This window comes from Acomys minous (assembly GCF_964271855.1).
Source record: "Acomys minous genome assembly, chromosome: 4".
Lineage (NCBI taxonomy): Eukaryota > Metazoa > Chordata > Mammalia > Rodentia > Muridae > Acomys > Acomys minous.
In genome coordinates this window covers 9617015-9623421 of record NC_140486.1, presented here as the reverse complement: position 1 = coordinate 9623421, position 6407 = coordinate 9617015, and the positions used below count along the sequence as shown (strand labels likewise).

At 42.1% G+C, this 6407-nt stretch overlaps 1 pseudogene across 1 annotated transcript; it reads left to right on the top strand.

Annotated features, from left to right (window-relative positions):
• The first annotated feature begins 1450 nt into the window (after positions 1-1450).
• Positions 1451-5927, top strand: LOC311595785 (TAR DNA-binding protein 43-like; annotated as a pseudogene). The gene is made up of 3 exons: positions 1451-1558; positions 4087-4930; positions 5585-5927. The product of its transcript is annotated as a TAR DNA-binding protein 43-like (transcript).
• Positions 5928-6407: the final 480 nt, after the last annotated feature.

Here is a 6407-nt window from a genome sequence, read left to right as displayed (position 1 = left end):
TGTGTGTGTTGGAATTCTCCCATTGCAAAAACTATTTCTACAAGTATTTCTTCTCTTTCTCCTTCAGTCTCCATTCTGTTCTTAGCCTTCTAGTTTTGCCTTTCTTATGTTTCCTTCACTCTCCAAGATTCACATCCATAGATAGGCATAGCTCTCACAGCTCAGTTATAGAAATCAGCATACACAGTAAATAATTTAAGCACTAGGGGTTTATATAGGGGCATTATTAAATGACGTACTAAATTAGCCACTGAACTAAAAAAGCCAAAATACATATTAAGGTTACAGAAATAGCTCCTGAGGCCACCATAGCATATTGGCCTGCCAAGAAGCTGCTGATTCCTCATGACAAACAATAATAGCAAAATCCTAAGGTGACATGACCGAAAATGTTCATTACCAGCAGTGAACTGCTATTGTTAGGAAGTCGTTATCATTGTGGGCCCAAGGACCACAGTTGAACATGCTATAATTTGCATCAGGAAAATGAAAGTCCCTTCCTTGACTCGTGACATGCATGAAGCTATTGACTAGAGCCCAAGGTCACTGCTAAATCCTTCCTTTAAAAACCAAACATCTCTATGGCTCTGCCTACTGACAAAGCAGCAAAGGCAGGCAGTGGATCTCCCACTTCATCTCTGCTTTCCAATATACCACACATGCATGTTAGTTGCAAGGGCTTCTGGGAAATATGGTCTTCAGCTTTCTGTACAGCAGACCAGGGGGTATCATAGCACACAGGATATGTAGATGGTAGAGAGTGAAATAAATGTGGCTTGCTAATTCACACGTGGTGGTTTAATGAGAAATGCCCTCCATGGTCTCTGGCATTTGAAATCATGGTGCCCAGTGGTGACTCTGTTTGGTGCTTTGGTGGTGAAGACTTGCTAGGAGGAGCATGTCACTGAGGGCGTGCTCTGAGAGAGTGCTAGTTTGTTCCGCTTCCTGCTCCTGCTGCCACACTTGCTGCTTGCTGCTATGCTTCCCTGCCACGACCTTCTCCGACTGTCAACACCCATAAAACATCTCTTCTGTGCGTTGTCACGTTCATACTTGCTTTTTGTTCCCTCCTTCTGTTTTTCTGTTTAAGCACAGCAATAGAAAAGTAACCACCGCACCACCACATCTATGGCAACATCTCTTACTTCTTTCTCAGTTGTAGCCTTTAAGATCTGAGGCCCACCACTCTTCCCGCATGGTGCCTTCAACATCACAGGGGTATTCCTCACTGTACTTTCTAGTTTAGTTCCTTAACCTCCAAGTCCATGTTATTATTACAAGCTGGTGGCCTACAACTGTCCTACTGTCTTTTCATTAGTCACAGGTGGCTTTATCTGATGCATGTTCCCTGGTCAATTTGCTCACCTCGCTCACTAATCACTTACTGACAGCCTGCTCTGTGCTGACAAGTGGGCACTCGAAGTCCAACTAGCACATACCTGCTTTTAGGATGTTTAGTCCTCTTACAGTGTCCGTGGAAAATGCAGTTCTGGGAAACAAAATGAAGGTTCTCATGATGTATGTGGCCAGTGGAGGAAAACAGATAATCAACGAGCGAGTAAACAAATTATTTCTCTGCTATCGAATCAATCTTGTAGACCCTCGGTGCTCTCTCCAAGAAATGAATTAATTTGCAAAGCTTGACCTTGACTTTCAAAAATCCTTAATCTGACTTATTTATCTGCTTCGGTACTTCTCTGTGAAACACAACTCAAGGCAATTTAATATTTTGCCTAGTCTGTTCAATTTGCCTTTTACGATGTCTGTCCTCTTTGATCATTTGTCTATAAAATCAATTTCCACATAATATTCACTGTGGTCCATAGAAACGTTGTTTGTATGATTGTGTTCTCCAGACTCGATCTTTCCAATGGTTGCTTGTTAAAAACAAGACCAAAGTGAAGCCATCATACTTGCACCCTCTGTAGAGCCTTCCCCAGCTGCCTTAGGGTCCTGTCGCTTAGCAACATCCTCCTTCCTTCTCCTGTCTTGAACACCAAAGGCTCCTCGCCACCTTCCTGCCCGAGAAGCTCATTCCTGAGACCTCTCCAGTGCAGGTTCCTTTCCATCTCCTAAGCCTGAGGTCTGGAGCCCTATTCCAAGAGATGCTGTTGTCTTATTAATGAAAAATACTAAAATGGTAGGAGGCAATGAGGTTGTTAGTATGTCTTATTTATTTTCTTTGTGGTAATAAAATCCACCTGAAATTACTTGCCTACTTATTTTTTTTCATGCCTGCATGTAAAAATCCATAAGAAACAATGGTTTGTTTCAGGGCTATGAATTCTAGACCCACGTCTGCCATTATAAAAACATTTGTTGAATTAATAAATTAATAGCATTTCCATCAACATGTTCTTTTTTTTTTCATCAACATGTTCTTGATCTTGTATGATACATTCTTTTTAAAAGTATTTTTGGTCAGGTCTTCCTTCTCACTAGGCTTCTGAATCTTCCTATTGCTGATTGGGTGCACTTCCCATTGGGATTTCCTGCAGGTTCCCCTGGGTATTGTATCTGAATGTACTAAGTCCCTCGTCTTGCCATTCCTTTTCCATAGAATGATTTTGGAGACTTTCACCAGGACATGTACCTGTGTGCCATATGCATGTAAAGACCTGTTTTCTAAGGCAGGTAAACCTGCTTGATCCCTGAAGAGATGGGTACTATTCTGTCACTGAACTCACTCTGTGGAGTCCAATTACTTCTTGGAGTTGTCTAATGTGACAAGAGAAATGCTAGGTGCCATAGGGAAGGCCTGGCAAGGCCATATCTTTGGGCTAGCTTGCTGATTCAGAATGTTACTGACATACTTGCATGCACATAGAAGTCAACTTGTTACTGCAGCATACTGACTATACCAATGATCTCTCTCTTGTCTCAGTCCTAGATGCCTATACAATTTCTCTCAATGAGTTTGTCTCTTTGACCTTGCGTGGAGAGTAGATGACATCCTGAATGAATATGTATTGTTGACCTGAGCAATCTCAATACCTCAGATTCATGGAAATGCCAAGCCAGGCCTTCCCTGAGTCAGGCTCAGAGAAATAACAAGGCCTGTCCCAGGTCCAAGTAGAGATCTTGTGAGGCCTGTCCCGGGTTCAAGTAGAGATGTTGTGAGTGTGTGCATCACCACAGATCTTTCCTCCTGGATGGTTGCATCCTGGGACAGCTATCCTTCAGAGACTTCCTAAGATTAGCTAACCCACCTCCTTCTTTGGCTGTATAGAATAAATGTCCAGAGTTTCAGGGCTGCTGGTGTGTCTAGATCAGAATGCGTGGCCCACCCAACCTCAACTTTTCTGTATATGCGTCTCTCATTTCTTCATTCCCCACGATGTCATTCATGAAATTTCCAATGCTCTGCAGGTCATGGCAACCTGGCCATTTGAACTTCAGAATACTGATTACATTTTCTAAAAGTAACCCCTATATTAGCAAAAAGAAAAAGAAAAAACAAAAAACAAAACTTTAGCAGATACCAACTGTAGAATTTTCTAAACTCTGTATTACAGAAGGCTAATTGGCAAGTAGAAGTCAGAAAAAATGTCCACATGTTTTGTTTGACATGAACTGTATTTTTATAAATTTGACTCAATATTCCAAAATTAGAGTTTTACATTAAAAATTTCTATTCAGATTATGTGAAGAAATTAGAAGTTATGTCAGCCAGTGTGTCACATTTCCACATAGCAACATAAGTCCACAGTGAGCAGAATAAACAGTCTTTAAGTGGGTCACACATTAATTCTGAAAGGCCCTACTGATCTCAGAGCATATGCTTAGAACTTGTGACCTGTTCCCCTATGATCTTGCATCTGAGACACTGGTACTACAGCAGACTCGGAGGATATCTGATATGAAGTCATTAGAGGGATTTGCACAGGAGAATAATTCAATTTGAATTGTATTTCAAATATTGTTCTGAATATTTCATACATTACAGGCTGTACTAAAGATGGAAGAAGAAAAAACAACATTTAATGGTGACTACTTTGAAGTAAAATTCACAAGAACGTCATTTTGGATTCCTCACGTCTCCGTTTCTTCATTGTGCTTCTTAGTAGTGACCTAGTGGAAATTTAGGCAAAGACGTTTGAATATATTTGGGTAACAGAAGATGAGAATGATGAACTCATTGAAATTCCATCAGAAGACGATGGGACAGTATTACCATCCACAGTTGCGGCCCAGTTTCCAGGGGCATGCAGCCTCTGCTACCAGAATCAGTGTATGAGAGGCATCTGGCTGGTGGAAGGAATTCTGCATGTCCCAGATGCTGGCTGGGACAATCTCGTATATGTTGTCAACTGTCCCAAACATAACAAAAGGAAAATGGATGATATGTATGCTTCCTCAGAGGTGAAAGTGAAAAGAGAAATCCAAAAACAGTCTGATCTAATAGTGTCGGGTCTCCCCTGAAAAACACCAGAACAAGACCCTAAAGACTGTTTCAGTACTTAGGGAGAGGTTCTTATGGTTCAGTTCAAGAAAGGTCTTAAAACTGGTCATTTGAAAGGGTTTGGCTTTGTTCAATTCATGCAATATGAAACCCAAGTGAAAGTAATGTCACAAAGATATATGATAGATGGGTGATGGTGTGACTGTTGACTTCCGAATTCTAAGCAAAGCCCAGAGGACCTTTGGGAAGCAGAAAGGTGTGTGTTGGGCACTGTACAGAGGACATGTCTGCTTCAACAGTTCTTTGGTCCGTATGGAGAAGTAGCATGTCTTCATTCCCAAATCATTCACAGCTTTTACCTTGTTACCTTTGCAGATGATAAGGTTGCCCATCCTCTTTGTGGAGAATATTTGATCATTAAAGGAATCAGCATGCATATATACAATGCTGAACAAAAGCCTAATAGCAGTAGACACTTAGAAAGAAGGGGAAGATTTGGTGATAATCCAGGTGGCTTTGGGAATCAGGGTGGGTTTGGTAACAGTAGAGGGGGTAGAGCTGGCTTGGTAAATAAGCAGGGTGGTAACATGGTAGAGACATGAGCTTGAAGCTTTTAAAAGTAATGGCTGCAGCCCAGGCAGCTTTGCAGAGCATCTGGGGTAAGATGGGCATGCTAGCCAGCCAGCAGAACCAGTCCGGCCCCTCTGGTAATAACTAAAGCCAGGGCAGCATGCAGAGGGAGCCAAATCAGGCTTTTGGTTCTGGAAATAATTCCTACAGTGGTTCTAATTCTGGTGCCTTTCTTGGATGGGGGTCAGCATCAAATGCAGGGTCAGGCAGTGGTTTTAAAGGAGGCTTTGACTTAAGCATGAAGTCTAATATATCCTCCGACTGGAGAGTATAGGCAGTGAGGTTGGGTCAGTTGGTTGGTGGGTAAGGTAGGTAGACATAAAATGGTGGGGTTTCTAATTTTTCAAAACTCGTGGTAAGTATATTGTATATTGTATATTGTATATTGTATATATGTATATAAGTATATTGCTCTATGAATTTTTTCCTTAGGAATATCTCCATTGGAGAGATCATGATGTCATGGTGTTTGGTTCTTTTGGGTTTGTTTTTAACCCTTATCTTCCTTCATATACGAAAGCACAACATGAAACCTTCCTTTAATCTCTGCAGTTCATCTCACCTCAAGTGTTTATGGAAGAAGCACTTCATTGAAAGCAGTGCTGTAAATGTTCTGCCATAGGAATCCTTCTGTCTCATGCTGTCTCATCCAAGAATTCGTCATCACGCTGCACAGGCTGCGTCTTTGACGGTGGGCATTCCACTCTTATCTGTTACTCTTTGATTCATGGAGCAATATTAATGCTATGAACCCAAGGCTGTGACATGGAACCAGAGGGCTGTTTGAACTTTTGAAACCTTGTGTGGGATTGATGGTGGTGCTGAGGCACGAAAGGCTAGTATGAGTGAGAAAAGGGGGGAGCGCGTGCAGAGACTTGGTGGTACAAAATGGACATATTTTTTTAACTTGGAGAGATGTGTCACTCAATCCTGTGGCTTTGGTGAGAGAGTGTGCAGAGATCAATGATAGCCAATATGTACAAATGTTTTTGCATCAAAGCACATCCACATCTGCTGGAAGTCTTGCGTTTTGTTCTTAGAAAACCCACTTTAGTTAAATGTGTTAAGTGAAATGGTTGTACTCCCCTCCCCCTCTGTCAACTGCTGTGAATGCTGGATGATGCATGTTCTCCTCTGTCACTGATCTGGAGGTGTGGGAATGTGAGCTGAAGCTGATGGGCTGCGAACGCGGACTGAGCTTGTGGAGTGCTTTGCAGGAGAAGGTAGAAGCAGAGCTCTCCAGTGAGCTCAGGTGGCTCAGGGGAGGGTGGAAGTTTTCATGTCTGCCAGCTGATCACAAGAACGCTGGTTGCTGCAGTTCTGTGTCCTGGGCATGGATGCTTTTTATAAGAGTTGTCATTGTTGGAACTTGCTA